This window comes from Hemiscyllium ocellatum, chromosome 6 (genome assembly GCF_020745735.1).
Source record: "Hemiscyllium ocellatum isolate sHemOce1 chromosome 6, sHemOce1.pat.X.cur, whole genome shotgun sequence".
NCBI classification, from domain to species: Eukaryota; Metazoa; Chordata; class Chondrichthyes; order Orectolobiformes; family Hemiscylliidae; genus Hemiscyllium; species Hemiscyllium ocellatum.
Window position 1 is genome coordinate 43,889,784 of NC_083406.1, and position 17,113 is coordinate 43,906,896.

Consider the following 17,113-nt stretch of genomic DNA (forward strand, 5'->3'; position numbering starts at 1 on the left):
CATAACTCTTTAGCCTCTAGTGTTATGTACCCGCCCCCTTCAGCCTGCACCACAGCATAAGCCTGAACACAGCCATCAGGTCCACGGCAACTGCTACCGTCAATGTAGAGTGACCAGTCCGGGTCGGGGAGCGGTTCTGTGTGGAGGTCCCTCCTCAGTCTTTTTTCCTCCGCTACTCTCACTACACAGTCATGGGGCGGGAATGTACCGCCGTTCATCCCCGCTACCACGTTTCGACTCTCTCCTTTGATTGGGCGGAAGGATACGTGAGGGGCCAAAAGGGTGGTCTCGAGCTTCATCTGGCGATTAGTAGAGAAGTTGAAAGAGTTCGAGGCCAGAAAAGCACTCACGCTGTGTTCAGTATGGATTAACAGGGGGTGGCACAGTACTAAATGTGCTGTGTTTTTTACTGCCTTAGTGACTGCCGCGGCGAATCGGGCACACCCGGGGAGACCCTTTTCAATGGGATCCAATTTACAGCTATAGTAACACAGAACCTTTCTGTCCTTCTGATAGAGGACGGCATTACACACCCCATCCTTTTCCGCCACATCCAGATGGAAGTCCTTGCCATAATCAGGGTGTGCCAATGACGCGGCCGCGCCCAACGCCTGTTTCCTTTCCCTAAAGGCTCTTTCCCTATCCATAGACCACCTGAGAGTCCTCTTTAATTTCTTTGCTCCCACCTCTGTTATCATAGCCCTAAGGGATAGTCAGGGATGTATGTACGGGAGTACCCACAGAGGCCGAGGAAGGCCATCATGTCCTGCACAGTAACCGGGGTGCCATAGGAGAGAATGGCCTCTCGATGAGCATGGGATAGTGTCGTCCCACCTCTCCCTACTATTCTTCCCATAAAGGTGACCGACTTTCGCGCTATTTGGCACTTCTCCTTTTTTACTTTGAACCCTGCACGTAACAACACTCCCAGGAGGTCCCGTACCGTCTGGAGGTTCTGGCTGTCCGTTGTGCTGGCCACCAAAAGGTCATCCACATACTGCACAATAACTGTGGCCTCGGGAAGACAGACTGATTTTAAGATGGGGAGAAGGGCCGCGCTGAACAGTCCGGGCGAGTCCTTATAACCCTGAGGCAAACGATTATAGGTATATCTCTGTCCTTCATAAGTGAACGCGAACCATGGTTGACAGTCCGGGTGGAGGGGTAGACAGAAAAAAGCGTTGGCCAGGTCTATCACAGAGTAATACCGCAAGTCAGGGCTCAAGGCCTGGAGGGCCACGTAAGGGTCTGGTACTTTTAGGTTAAGTGCCTCGGTGGCTTCATTAATCCTACGTAAGTCGTGGACCATGCGCCACCCTTTCCCCAATCCTTTGGGAACCGGGAGAATGGGGGTGTTCCATCCTCCACCTCGTATCTTCCTCAAAACCCCCACCCCAACTAACCCTTCCACTGTTGGTCGTATGCCTTCAATCTGTTCCGTGGAAAGGGGGTATTGCGGTACCCAAATGCAGCTGTTAACACTGTCTTTCAGGGATAGTTGGACCACCCCACTCAGTTTCCCTGTGTCAAAAGAGTGCGTCGTCCAGAGTGCAGGGTTAACCTCCCTTAGTAGGGCGGCCGCATCATCGTGGTCTTTCGTGTCCAGTAAGAGCGTCCTTTCTAACTCCAGCTTCTCATACTTGGCGACCTCCTTCGCCATGATGGGTTTTTTTCTGAAAACGCCCATCTGAAGACACTTCAGTCCCATCACTATCACTAACAGGGATGTATGTACACTGCAATGCCTGCTTGACCATAGGTCCCAGGTTACGAGCTTCGCACCCTGGGGCAATGGCCAAGGTAATGTGAGGAACTACCTTCTCCCCGAGGCAGAACCACTCTTCCTGATCCTCATCTAAGCGGACAATTCCTGCAATGCCTTCTTCGCCCGCTACTAGCCCCACAACCTCAATGACGGTAGTTGTACCAGTCATATGCGCCATGAATCGGTCATTATAGACTTGGTCCTGTACTGGGACGTAGTTGAGTGTAACATGCCAGGGGTCCCGAGGGGGATGGTAGGTCTGTGAATCAGGGATCTTAGGGAGCCACTCTGTGAACTCTGCTTTTAGCCCCTGGTCCGGGAGTGCGTACAGCAACCGGAGCCAGTAGACGTCAATTTCCTGTGTTCCTGACTCTGCCTGCACGGGATTGAACACAAATTGTCCCCCTGTGGGGGGATTATCCCCCGGCCAGGGCAGGCGGAGGCCCTCCTCAGAACAGTGTATGCGTGCCCCGAGGCGAGTGAGGGCATCCCTAGCTAGGAGGTTGACCGGGCAACGTGGGGCGTAAAGTAAAGGGATTGTGGTGACCTGATCTCCAATTGAAATCGTTACGGGTTTCGTGTAGACTTGCCTCTCAATTTTCCCTGAGAAGCCCACAGTATCCAGAGTTTTATCAGACAAGGCAAGGTCCCTAGGCAGTCGAGAAATAGTTGACGCGAACGCCCCAGTGTCCGTCATAAACGGGCGCTCCTCACCACACAGGCGCACCTGAACCATGGGGGTAAATGTGATGGTGTAACGTCAACTGCCTGGAGACTGTGGGACTCCCCCGGGCCCCATCAATACTGGGGGGAAAAACCCCCTTCATATTCCTCATCTGTACATCCACAACTCCCTGCATGGAGTCCGATACCACTCTCCATCCCCCTCTCTCTCCCCTCACGTCCTGGGGCTCTCTTCTGCTTACCAGTTCTCTGCCTCGCAGGCCCTCCCTACGATTCCCCGCTATCCCCGCTCTCTCACGCCTAGCCCTGCCCGCAAGATGTCCCAGCCTGTCCATCTCCCCCTGACTGGGCCCCACCGGGCACTCTCTGGCGAAAGGTCCGACATTCCCGCAATTCCAACACGTCAGTGGGCGGTATTGTCCCGGATCACTGTAAAGTCTGGGATAGCGTGGAGTATTGTTACGTGGACCTCTCTGACTCGGGGTGGTAGCGTACATCTGGGGCACAGCTTTGGCTGCTACTATGTCCTGGGCTGTGGTCTTTGCAGCCACTTGCTCAATGACCTTTCCTAACTGTTCTATTACTCGCGTAGACAGTTTGGAAGACTGAGCCTCCGTTTTCGTCTTCTCAGATGATCGGTAACGCCTAATGTGGTGGGCCAGTTGTTTATTCCATTGGTCTGATGGCAAAGAGTCAAAATCCGCGACATGATCCTGAATCTTTCCCCTCAAGGGGGAGGGCAAGCCATTAAGTACCCCTCTTCTAAAATGTGCTGTAGCCAACAGGGAACTATCTGGTCTCTCCCCAGTGCCCTCCTCCCACAGGTCCCATGCCCTTTTGAGGTACTCATGTGCGTCCTCCGTGTCTTTAAGGTCTAGGCTAGCCAGGGCGTCGAGGGAGAACCTAGTCGGGAAGGTTTCCCTGAGGGAATCATAAATCCTGTTCCTGTATAGATCAAATGATGCAGTTTCGGATACTCCGCCACACTTTGCAGCCTTCTGGGCTCTGGTCAGAGCCTCAGAGGCCCTGATCCGGACCATTACGGTCCGAAAGTCAGCTAATGCCAGCTTTTCATGGCAAGTTTCTAGTTCAAACATTTTTATCCAGGCTGAGGCACCATTCTCTATCGGGGGAAGTCTCTTCACCAGGGACTCCAGATCTGTTCTAGACCAAGGGACATATTTGTCATTTCCAATACTCGTGGCGAGTAGGGGCATGGTGTGTTGGAGTCCGCCGTAAGTCTCCCCGTCCTCAGCCTCAGACTTCACCCCCACCTCTGCCCCCCTGCGATTCGCCGCCGCAGTAATAGTGCCTCTCAAGTTCCTCCCTACTACTACTAAAGTATCATCTTCATCACTGTCCGAGCTGGTCCCAGCGGACACCACTCCCTCTTCTAGTTTCTTAAACAGGGTCAACCTCTCATGTCTCCCCCCTTTTCCTCCCTTTAGGGACTCGCGCGAGCTCTCATTGGACACCGAGTCCGTCTCCCCGGGCATCCTCCCGTCAGCGAGCTTCCCTCTCAATTCAGAAATGTCATCCTCTACTCATCTCTTTCGCAACTCTAAGACTTGGGCTGCCAGATCATCAATCTGTTCCCGATGCATATTGAGTTGGTCTGCTATAATACCCCTGCCGGGGTCTCGGACTTCAAATGTTCCACTGGTCACTTCTATTATCGGAGCCTGTAAGGTTGGGGTCTCTCTGCTTTCAGAGGGTGCCGAAGGTGCCGTTGTGTACGGCGGTGGGGGCAGTGGGGCACCTGCGGGAACTGCCTGTTGTGAAATAACCCGGTGATCTAGCGCCGTCCCCTCGTAAGGGGACGGAAAAAGGGGATACGTCGGGGCGTGGTCTAAGACCCAATCCGACTCGTCTGCCTCCCTCTGGGTGGAAGTCTGGGGAACAGACTTAGTGATCTGACTAGCGAAACGGCTGAGGAACTCCCGAAGGTAGACCTCATCATTTTCGGTCTTCCTCACTGCCTTACCTTTCAGAAACAATCTTTTCTGGGCCGATCTCTTGTCGGCGGCCACACTATCAGCCACCCTTGTTTTCAGAGTCTTCAACTCGGAGTCCGATAAAAACACCCTGTCATCCTCCGGGAACCACCCCCTCAACCTCCAGTCTGTAATTGATTTCTGTAGGGCCGATAGCTTGTTTTTCACCTCCTTTGTTGTATTATTCTGCTCGATAAGGGTCTGAATAGATTTTATAACTTCACCCGTCTTGGGACTCGCTGCGGACAAGACCGGGGTGACTGGTACTGGTGTAGGCGGCTGAAACTCAGCCTCAGGCGGGAAAGAAAGGGACGCGGCCAATCCGGTTAGGATCGTACAGTCCTGAGCCGGGTGTATAGTTCCCAAAAGACTCACCAAGGACAGTGAGGGTCCCCCATGGCCAGGGGTATCAGGGACAACATTCTTCCCCTCCCACCTCTCCCTCTCCCAGAGTGGGTGAAAGGTGATGAGGAAGAAGGTTCTCCACGCCAGGGACCCACTTTTTTCCCCTTTCCACTCTGTGGGTGGGTTCCCCAATTTTACTCTCTGCTTGGCCGTGCTCCTGGGATACTCACAAAGGGAGTCCAGGGTTTTGATCATTACTGAGGGGTCGGTGAGAGTCTCACTAAGCCTCCCTAGTACTTCGGACCTCTGATTCGGGGCTTGTTCGAGTGTCTGAAGGAGATTACTCCTCCCTAGTGTCACACAGTCTAGAAGTAGTTGTTTAGTGAGGGCCGAATTTGTGGACAAACTCAGGCGCCACCACGGTACTCCAGGGTGCCGAGTACGCAGACCTACTAGCTGGGCCGGTCCGTAATTAAATAATTCCATTATATCACGGGATGGGACGGCTACTGAAATACGGTCCAGAAATCGGTTTCTCAAATCCTTGTAATTCGACTCCTGACAAAGCCTGTTCCAATCAACACTGTCCTCTGGTCAGGGGAAGTATACACTTTACCCCAAATTCGTCAGCGCGGGAGGAAGTATACGCTTTACCCAAATTCGTCAGCGCAGGGGGAAGCATATGCTTTTTTACCCAAGTTCGTCAGCGCAGGGGGCAGCATACGCTTTACCCAAATTCGTCAGTGCAGCGGGAGTATCTGTTCTACCCCAAAACCGTCCGTAGCACAGGGGAAGTATCCGCTTTATCCCAAACCCGTCCGAAGCGCAGGGGAAGTATCCGCTTTACCCCAACACTGTCTGAAGCGCAGGGGAAGTATCCGCTTTACCCCAAAACTGTCTCTTCACCAAAACTTCGCAGCACTACATCCAAAAATGAACAATATAAAACTCACCACTCTTGATCACCGGTTCACTCTACTTACTCATCTCTAGGACTTTCAATCGTTCACCCAGAGACTTTTCGTTAACAGTGGATGGACTATAAAACAAAACGGTTCTCTCAGGCTGACAAGCCCAGAATTTCGGTTGGCAAAGAGTTGTGAGACGCCAAACAAAATAAGAATTTAGTGTATTCAAACCCCTACTGGAGATCTTTTGTATAAAGGGCGTCTCCGGGCCCGATTAGGAGTGGCCGGCCGTCCGGCGAGCTCTCAATCCCTGCCAACAGGCGTGTCTCTACTCCCTCCCCGCGGCGGGGTCACCATCTGTTGGGACAGGACTTCTGTCTCCGTGTTCGTTTGGAGGAGAGAGAAATCAGGTCTGATTAAAAGTATAAGCAGTTTTAATGAGAGAGAATCGTACACAGTACAGTGAGGTGTCTAGCTCACTGGAGAAGGCGCGTTCTGATTCTATTGTACTGTTCTGCCTAACTTCTTAGCCCCCTCGCACCTCAGTACATCCTTATTTGGTAATATGCAGTATGCTAGTATGTCATTGGTTCTTACCTGATAACATTCTATTACCTCAGTTTGAGCTATGTGCATTTTGACACGGCTCCAATGTCCTGTTATCTCTCACCCTCCCTGGGGCCTCTTCAGGCTATGCCATCAGCTTTTCAGTCTGTTCTTAGTATAACATAATGGCTTACTGCTGCGTAGTGAAGCTAACAAGTTCCAGACTTGCTAATACTACCTTACGTGAGCACTACCTAACAATAAAGTTTCTTACACTACCTAACCTTAATAATGCTTCCCAACAGTTGGCACAAACAACATAGGCAAAGCTGGGAAGGAAATTGAAAAACCAGGTCCTCAAGGGTCATAATCTCTGGACTACTGCCCGAGCCACGTGCTAATTGGCATTGGGATAAGAAAATTCGGAAGTAAACATGTGTCTAAGGAATTGGTGTGGGAAAGAGGGTTTCTGTTTCATGGGACATTGGCATCAGTTTTGGAACCAAGGCGATCTATACTGATGGGACTGTCTCCACCTGAACCTGGCAAAAAGGATAAATAGGGTGGTCAGTCGGACTTTAAACTTGTGAGTCGAGGGGAAGGGAAAGGGAAAGCAACAGGGAATATAGAGTCCAGAAGAAAGATAAGCAGCAGGTTAGCATGTGTGCAGGGTTTAAGTTCGAGGCAGACTAGGAATGAAGCAAAAAGGAATGGTAACTTAGATAGAGGTGATGGAAATCATGATGATAAGAAAATTAGCATTAAGGTGCTTTACCTGAATGCTCAAAGCATTCATAACAAAATAGTGAATTAACAGCATAAATCATTGTAAATTATTATGATGTGGTAGGCATCACAGAGACGTGGTTCCAGGGGGTTCAGGTCTGGCAGTTAAACATCCAAGGATTTACAACTCATCGAAATGACACAGGGAGGCAGGTGATCATGGGGGAATTCAACATGCAAATGAACTGGGTGAATTATGTTGCTCGTGGATCCAAAGAAAGGGAATTCCTGGAATGTTTACAGGATGACTTTTTGGAACAGCTTGTAATGGAGCCCACAAGGGAGCAGGCTATTCTGGACTTAGTGCTATGTAAAGAGCCAGTCTTTATAAAAGATCTTAAAAGTCAGGGAACACTTAGGAGGCAAAAATCATAATATGGTCGAGTTCAGTCTGCAGTTCCAAAGAGACAAGGCAAAATTGGATGTAATGGTGTTACAGTTAAATAAAGGTAATTACAGGGGCATGAGAGAGGAACTGATGAAAATCGACTGGAAGCAGAGCCTAGTGGGGAAGACAGCAGAGCACCAATAGCAGGAGTTTCTATTTGTAATTGAGGACACAGTACAGAGGTAAATCCCAAAGAAAAGATAATGATGGCTTAGAAAGGGTGGATGCTGGGAAATTATTTCCATCAGTTGGGGATACTAGGACTGGTGGGCACAGACTTAGAATTAGAGGGGGTCAATTTAAAATGGAAAAGAGGAGACATTTCTTCAGCCATGGAATTCATTGCCACAGAGCGCAGCATAGGCTGGGACATTAAATGTCTTCAAGGCAGAGATTGATAAATTCTTAACCTCGCAAGAAATTAAGGGATTATGAGGAGAGTGCAGGTAAGTGGCATTGAAATGCCCATCAGCCACGATTAATGGTGGAATGGACACGATAGGCTGAATAACCTTACTTCCACTCCTATTTCTTATGGGTCTTATGGAATGGAATTGCTCCTCCTGGGAACAGATATGGCAGAGATCGAAGAATTGGGTGTAAGCGACTGTGTTTTTACAGGATGGGGTAGTAGGAGGAAGTGGGTTTGAAATAGATGTCAGTGTTGAGTTTGTCACTGGATATGGAGATGGAGAGGTCAAGGAAGGGAAGGGGCGTGTCTGAGGTGATCCAGACAAACTTAAGGTCAGGCTGGAAGATGTTAGTGAAGTTGATGAACTGTTCAGCCTCCTCATGGACCACGAGGTGGCACTGGTACCGTCTTTGATATACAGGAAAAGGTGGGGGATGGTGCCGGTATAACTGCAGAAGATAGGCTGTTGTACATAGGAAGAGGCAAGCATAGTTGTGGCCCATGCAGGTGCCCATGGCTACTCCCTTGGTTTGAGGAAGTGGGAGGATTCAAAGAAGAAGTTGTTGAGAGTGAGGACCAGCTCTGTGAATTGAATGAGGGTTTTAGTGGAAGGATACTGGTTGGGTCAGCAGGAGAATAAGAAACAGAGAGCTTGGAGGCCTGAATATGGCAGATGGATGTGTAGAGGGTCTGGATATCCATGGTGAAGTTGAGTCTGTGGGCGCCAGGGAAACAAAAGTCATGGAGGAGGTGGAGGATATGGCTGATGTCCTGAATGTATGTGGGCAGTTCCTAGACCAAGGGGGACAGGACAATGTCGAGATATGAGCAGATAAGTTCGATGGGACAGGAGCAGGCAGAGACAATAGTTGACTGGGGCTCCACCCTCCTCATCGAACTATCACAATCACCCCACCTAAATCTCCCTTCTGCCTTCCCAGTTACCCTGTCCCCACCCCAATCCCCATATTTATCCCTAATCCCCATGCCCCTTTCTCCCCCACTCCACATTCCTGATGCTTATGCCCGAAATATTGACTCTCCTGCTCCTCAGATGTTGCTTGACCTACTGTGCTTTTCCAGTGCCACACTTTTCGACTCTTAACTATATTTTAGTCCAGGAATAGTTATTGAGCACGTGGAAGATGAGTTATGTCATAGTGACAGACCACATGATACTGGAGACGAAGTCCATAGTGTTCCAGGAGCTGTAATCTCTTAATATCTTTTGTATATAATTATGTTTATGGCAAGGCTCTGGAATCAATCATGGACTCCTCTATAGAGGCAGCTAAAATGTACACACTCAACTGAATGACTGCAGCCAATCTTTTGGCTCAGTTGTCACGTAACTTTTATTTCTGCCATCCACAGATAAAGAGCTGTTATTACGCAGCTTCACAAATAGCATTGTACCCTGGATTCTACTCTTACACATATTAATGGATATAATGTGTGCAAGACTGTATGGAGTAGTTGTGGATGAAGCTAACACCTCAGGTCAACGCAACAGCTAATTCATCCAACAATGAATGCATCCAATTGTTCAGCTTTACCTCAGTGGCAGAAGATGTGACAGAAATTATTAGCAGTCATCACAGCAGTGGGTATGTTGAAATCAAGTGCTGGGTCATTTCATTCCTCTGTAGTCACACTGCAATCAGCCACCTTAGTCACACTTGAATTCATCTAGGTTTAAAGAGGTTACAGCAAGACAACTGTAGCAAACATATCACCAAGGGAATGCACTGAGGTAAATTCTCAAAATGGACATATATTATTTATTTACAGTATTCTTTTCAGTTTACTTTATTCATAATTTGCCATATTTTCTTCTGACAGTACTATATGTTGTAGCAGCAGATAAAGTAATGTATATCCATATTAATTGATCTGTTCTGGAGAAAAATGTTTAGACTGATGTTTTATGCTTTTTGCTGTGCAGTCTGTACATCACTTTTAATACATTGGGGATGATATTGGAGCAAAATTCGGTCCATGAAGTCTGCCCTGACACACAATCATGGCTTGTATGTTTTTTAATCCCATTCTCCTGCCTTCTCCCCATAACATTTAATTCCCTTACTATTCAATAACCTATCTTTGTTTTAAATTTACTCAATGACTTGGCCTCTGCAGCCTTTTGTGGCAATGAGTCCCACATGTTCGGCACCCTCTGGCTGAAGAAATTCCTCCTCATCTCGGTCCTAAAGGATTGTCCCTCCATTCTGATGCTGTGCCCTTGTGTCCTGTTTTCTCCTACCAGTGAAAACACCTTTTCCATGTCCACTTCATCCAGTCCTCAGTCTTCTGTATGTTTCAATGATATACCTCTTCATTATTCTCAACTCAACTGAGTACAGACATAGAGTCATTAACCACTTTTCATATGATAAGCCGTTCGTGCCTGGAATCACTCTTGTAAACCTCCTTCCTTAGATGCAATGTATTCAATTTTGCACTTCTTCGCCCACACTCTTAACTCGCCAAGACCTTCTGCAGCCTCACTACTTCTTTCTATCAGCTACATATCTCTCCGCCTACCTTTGTGTCATCTGCAAACAGAGCAACAATGCCCTCCGTTCCTTCGTCCAGATAGTTATGGTCCCAGTATTGACCTCTGCGGAACTCCATTAGTCTCTAGCTGCCATCTTGAAAAAGACCCCTTTATCCACATTCTTTACCTTCTGACATTCAGACAATCCTTTAGTCATGTCAATATTTTGAGCCAAACTTAATGGGCTCTCATCTTATTCAGCAGAGTTTTGTGTGGCACCTTTGCAAAGACATTCTGGAAATACAATGGACAATGTCATCTGGTTTTCTTTTGTCTAACCTTCTTTTTACCTCCTTGAAGAACAGATTTATCAGGTGGGACTTCCCTTTGATGAAGCAATGCTGAGTCAGCCCAATTTTAACATGCACTGACAAGTATTCCATAATCTCACCCTTAATAACGGAATCTAAAATCCTATCACTACGATGGTCAGGCTAACTAGCTTACACTTTGCTGTCTTATACCTCCCTCTCTTCTGTCTTATACCTCCCTCTCTTATTAAGCAGGAGTGTTAAATTAAAGATTTTACAATACTTCTGCATCTTCTCTCACTCCAGTGATTCCTGAAAGATCAACACCATTGCCTCTACAATCTCCTCAGCTATTTTATTCAGAACCCTGGGGCATAGTCCATTCTGTCCAGGTGATTTATTCACCTTCAGACTTTTCAGCTTCCCCAGACATTGCATTCACCTCATCCCTTACTTTTGACTACCTGCTAATGTTACTGGTGTCTTCCAGCACGAAGATGCTTGCGAGGTATTTATTTAGTTCTTCTATCAATTCTTTACTCCCCATTATTAATCTTATTTTCAGTGGTGGAAACGTCGACTCTCCCGCACCTCGTATGCTTAGATTATTAGGTTAGATTAGACTTACAGTGTGGAAACAGGCCCTTCGGCCCAACAAGTCCACACTGACCCGCCGAAGCGCAACCCACCCATATCCCTACATTTACCCCATTACCTAACACTACGGGCAATTTAGCATGGCCAATTCATCTGACCAGTACATCTTTGGACTGTGGGAGGAAACCGGAGCACCCAGAGGAAACCCACGCAGGCACAGGGAGAACGTGCAAACTCCACACAGTCAATCGCCTGAGGCGGGATTGACTGACCTGTTGTGCTTTTCGATGCCACACATTTCAACTCATTTTCCAGGAGTCCAATTTCCACTCTTGCCTCTCTCTCTAACCTTTTTTATATCAAAAACTCTTGCAATCTTCTTTTATATTACTAGCTAGCTAACTTTTAAATTTCATCTTCTCCTCCTCATTAATTTGTTTTTCATTCTCTGTCAGTTTTTAAAGGCTTCCCACTAATCTTTGCCACATTCTCAGCTTTTCCTTTTGTTTTACCCTGTCCCTGGTTTCCCTTGTCAGTCATCGTTAACTCTTCTTCCCCTATGTATACTTCTTCTTCCTTGGGATGAATTTCTGCTGTGTCTCCCGAATTATCCCAGAAGTTGCTGCCATTGCTGCTCCATCATCTTCCCTGCTAGGCTTCCAAACAACATTGGCTACTTAGTCCATCATGTCTTTGTAGTTACCTTTACTCAATTATAATACTGTTACATTGAACTCAAGCTTTGCTCTCTCAAATTACAGTATGACTTCCATCATGTGATGGTCACTGTTTACGAGGGGTTCCTTCATCTTAGGATCCTTAATCAAGTTTGCCTCATTGCACATTCCCAAATCCAGAATTGCCTGGTCCAATACAGGCATGAGCAAAAGCTGATTCAAACAAAATTACCTCATAAAACTTCTACATATTCCTTCTCTTGGGATCCACTTCCAATCTGGTTTTCCCAGTCCAATATTGAATTTCCCTTGATTATTATAATTACCTTTCTTACATACCTCTTCTATCTCCTGATTTATTTTCTGCTCCACTTCTTGACTGCTGCTCAGAGGCCTTAACTTTCATCAGGTCTTTTTTTTCACTTTGCATTTCCTAAACTCTAACCACATAGATTTTATGCTTTCAAAACCTATACTGCTTCTTGCTATTGATTTAATTTCATTTTTTATGAACAAGGTAACCCCAGCATTCTGTCCATTTGCCCTGTGCTTTTGATGGGATATCCTTAGATATTTAGTTCTCAGCCCTGATCCCTTTGCAGCCACATCTCTGTGATGCCCATAATATTGTACCCATTAATTTCAACCTGCAGTGCAAGCTCATTTACCTTGTTTAATATACTGTGTGCATTTAAGCACAACATCCTCAGTCGTGAACTGATCATCTCTCTTTTCATAGTTGTCCTCTTATCTGTTGTGCTTGATTTTATATTCCTTACCCTTTTCATAGTCTTCATTCTATTAATTGTTCTGAAACTTTAGTAAACTCTCCTGAGGTCTCCCTTTCTTTAAATATTTTAGAGTACTGTGACCACCTTATTTCACCTTTCTGCCAGGTGCCTGGTCCCAAATCAATTCAGGTGGACCCCATCCCTGTTGTAGGTGCCTTTTCAGCCAATCAGACCATAGCTTCTCAGTGACATCACTTAGATTCAGAGTCATTGAGCTGTACAGCATGGAAACAGACCCAACAATCCAACTCGGCCATACTGACCAGATATCCTAAATTATTCTAGTCCCATATCCCTCTGGACTCTTCCTATTCATATACCCATCCGGATGCCTTTTAAGTGTTACAATTGTAACAGGCTCCACCACTTCCTATACCCACTCATTCCATACACATACCACCCTCTGCATGGAAAAGTTGCCCCTTAGATCCCTTTTAAATCTTTCCCTTCTCATTTTAAACCTATGCCTTCTAGTTCAAAACTGCCGGACCCCAGGGAAAAGAGCTTTGCTATTCAGCCTATCCATGCCCCACATGATTTTAGAAAACTCTATAAGGTTACCCCTCAGCCACAGACGTGCCAGGAAAAATGGCCCCAGCCTATTCAGCCTCTCCCTATAGCCCAAACACTCCAATCCTGCCTTCTTCACTACCCTGTCTATCAGCAACTCTATCTTCAAGGAACTACGAACCTGCACACCAAAGTCTCTTTGTCCAGTGACATTCCCCAGGATACTACCATTAAATGTACAAGTCCTGCCCTGATTTGCATTTCAAAATCAGCACCTCACATTTATCAAAAGTAAATTCCTTCTGCCATTCCTCAGCTCATTGGCCCATCTGATCAAGGTCCCTTTATGCTCAGAGATAACTTTCTTCACTGTCCATAACACCTCACATTTTGGTGTCATTTGCAAATTTACTAACCATATCTATTATATTCACATCCAATCTTTGTGGCACATTGCTGGTCACAGGCCTCCAGTCTGAAAAGCAACCCCAGCACCACCCTTTGTTCCCATTCTTTGAGCCAGTTCTGTACCCAAATGGCTAGTTCTCTCTGTACTTGCTAAAAGATTTCTTTAAAAAATGCCAACACAATACTGATCAAAATCCCTGAATTTAAGTTAGAAAGATGTGCATAACAGACTTCAAGGCAAATTGTACACTTTACACATTTCATTAATTTGAAGACCAACATGGACTCTTGGCCTTGGGTTGAAGACTAGCATGAACTTCCAGCCTTAAGGTGCAGCCCAATACTACAGGTTAAGCACAGTACAGACTCCTGTTCCTGAGGTAAAGCCCAACACTAGAGGTTAAGCCCAACATAGACTCCCAGTCTCACAGGGAATCCCAGGTGGCCTCTGGCCTCAGGTGAAGCGCATCATGGACTCCTGGCATTGAGATGAAAGCTAGCATGGACTCATCTTCTCTATCTACTTCTATTTTTCTGTCTCTTCTTTAGCTTTAGAAGGAATGTAATGATTAACTTTTCATTTTATTTCTTTATTTTTTCTAATTTATACCTTTGATATTTACCCACATATCTTTGTATCTGAGATGGCACTAAAAATGCTGACTTTGTAGACTTTGTACTGTACTTATGTATCCCTGTACTTGAGTACATGCAACAATAAAACCTAATTCTAATTCTAGTTTAACAATGCAAGATGTTATGGACCAGACCAGACCCCCTCAAAACATTTCAAGAAAATAGCCTGGACCATAACTTTGTTAGTTGTTTAAAGCAGGTGAAACAAGGATATTCCAGGAGAGATGCAATTGGTCAAACCACTTAGTTTTAAACAAAACGGAATTTATTTGCAAGATTACCAAATAAAACACGAACAAACAAGAACAGAATATGAATAACTTAACCTATCTGAAAATCTAACAGATTGTCCCAACTTCATGATGCTGTTCCAAATATTTGCAACAATCCCCCTAAACATTCCTTGCACCAAAAGGAAAAATCAAACACAGGGTATTACAGGAGAGAGATAGAGAGAGAGATGGCATTATGGAACACCCTCTTCCATGCAGCTGTTTCTTGGACCAGCAGCCTCAACCTAACTGACTGCTTTTAGTGAATAACCAGACTGCCAAAAAAATTCAAAATTTGGAAAAGCTTAGCTGGGAGAACTGGCCACTTCCCTTTTGTTGTACAATTTATTTTAAACTTGAAAGCCTTTTGTCTGAGGCAGTATGTGTTGGCTATTATCAAATTGATCCTAAACCCTTTAAGCCCAGACTTTTCGGAACCTGCACTTTTACTCCCTCTCTGACAAAAAGAAACAAGGACAACGTAACCTTATTAAAGGAGCAGCATTGTCACATTTTACTCCTTAAAAAAATGAAACATCAATAACCAAAGATGACTCCATTGTAAAACCCCTCAAACCCTAAACTGTTAGTACACTACAATATATGCATTATATTGACAATAAACATGCAAACAGGCATTAAGGTATTCTGTTCTGATCCGTTTTATTCCTCCCACCGAACGCCCTGTTTCTTTTCAAGACTTGATGGTGCATCGGCAATTATGTTTTCTCGTACTGCCACATGCACAGTTGTCAAAATGAATGGCTGGAACAAGCTCCACCTAAACAGTTTGGCATTTTTGTCCTTAAATTTCTCCACAAACTTTAATGGGTTATGATCAGTGCATTTGATTGTCTCAGATATGTTTTGGTAACACGAACATTGAAATGTAATGCCAACACCAAGTTCAAAGTCTCCTTTTCAACTATCAAATATTTCTACTGATGAATGTTCAATTTCCTGGAGAAATATCAAATTGGTCTTTCAAGCGTCTTGTCTTTTTGCAAAAGGACAGTGCCGACACCTATATCAATCACATTGGTAGCCACCTTGAATGTCTTGCATAATTAGGTGTGGCTAACACTGGAATAGTGGTTAACACAGGTTTCAGGCTGTCAAATGGCTTTTGACAGTCTGTTTCCCACTGAAACCTATTGTCTTGCCTTAGTGGTACAAAGATATTCAGAGAGTGGAACAGACACACTGCTAAAATTTGGTATAAATTTCTGATAAAACCCACTCAATCTCAGGAATTGTAGTACTGTTCTTTTCATTGATGTGTGGGAAACTTCCCAATTACCTTTGTTTTTGCATCCCATAGGACCATCTGACCAGAAGGTGACTTGGGCTTTGGCAAACTCACTCTTAGCCAGGTTAATCACCAAGCCTGCCTCCAGAAGTCATTTGAATCATTCTGAGAAATGTTGCAAATGCTCCTTCCATGTGTGACTGAAAATTACCAGGTCATCAACATATATGACCCATTAATGACCTTATTGGTTAGTCCCTGAAATATGGCTGGTCCATTTTTCATACCAAATGACACGAGTTTGAAATGATATGGTCCATTTGGCGTTACGAAAGCCGAAATTGCCTTTGCTTTTTCTGAAAAAGATAGCTGCCAGTATCCTCTGAGCAAGTCCAACTTAGAAATATAAGTTGCTTCTCCCATCTTTTCAACACAGGCTTCCAAATGTGGAATCAGCTATGCATCAATCTTTGTAACTGCATTGACTCTGCGGCAGTCCACACATAATCATTGGGTACTACCTGGTTTTGACACCGTTACTATTGGTGAGCTCAGTCACTGTAACACACTTCAAATATGTTGTATTCGAGCATGTATTCAATCCCCTTTTCAACCTGTGTCAACTTTAAAGGATTATGTCCATAAAGATGTTTCTTCATCAGAACAGCATTTCTGATTTCTTGATAATGCATAATTAGGTTAGTACTTCCCAGCTTATTTCCACATATTTCCCCATGTGATTGTAATAATTCTTTCAGGTCATTTTGAATTTCCTCTGGAAGGTAACTCAACATTTTATCCCAATCTTTGACAACTTCCTCATTATCCAATTTAATTCGAGGAATGTCCACTTCAGAATCCTCTGAACTTGGTTCTTCCCTCTGTGTTGTAACGAATAATCATCTCTTTTGGCTTTCCTTCCCTGTCAGAATATTTTTTGAGCATATTCACATGACACTATGAGATTTCTTTCTGTCTGGAGTCTTTATCAAACAGTTCACCTCACTCAATTTTCTTTTGACTCGATAAGGTCCATCAAACCTTGCTTTTGAATGTTCACCTATCGCTGGAAGTAACACTAACCCCTTAACTCGGATAGCAAAATTGTGAGTTTTTGATTTCTTGTCTGCTTCCTGTTTCATTGTATGCTGTGATATTTTTAATTATTGTCTAGCTAACTCCCCTGCTCTTTTCAATTGTTCCCTAAAATCTGACACATAGTCCAAATATGTGTTCTCTGAATTCTGAACTACCTTAATCAATTTTAGCAGTCAACTTTATGCCCAAAAGCTAATTAAAACGGATTGAATTTGTTCGATATCATTTGGTGCAACTCT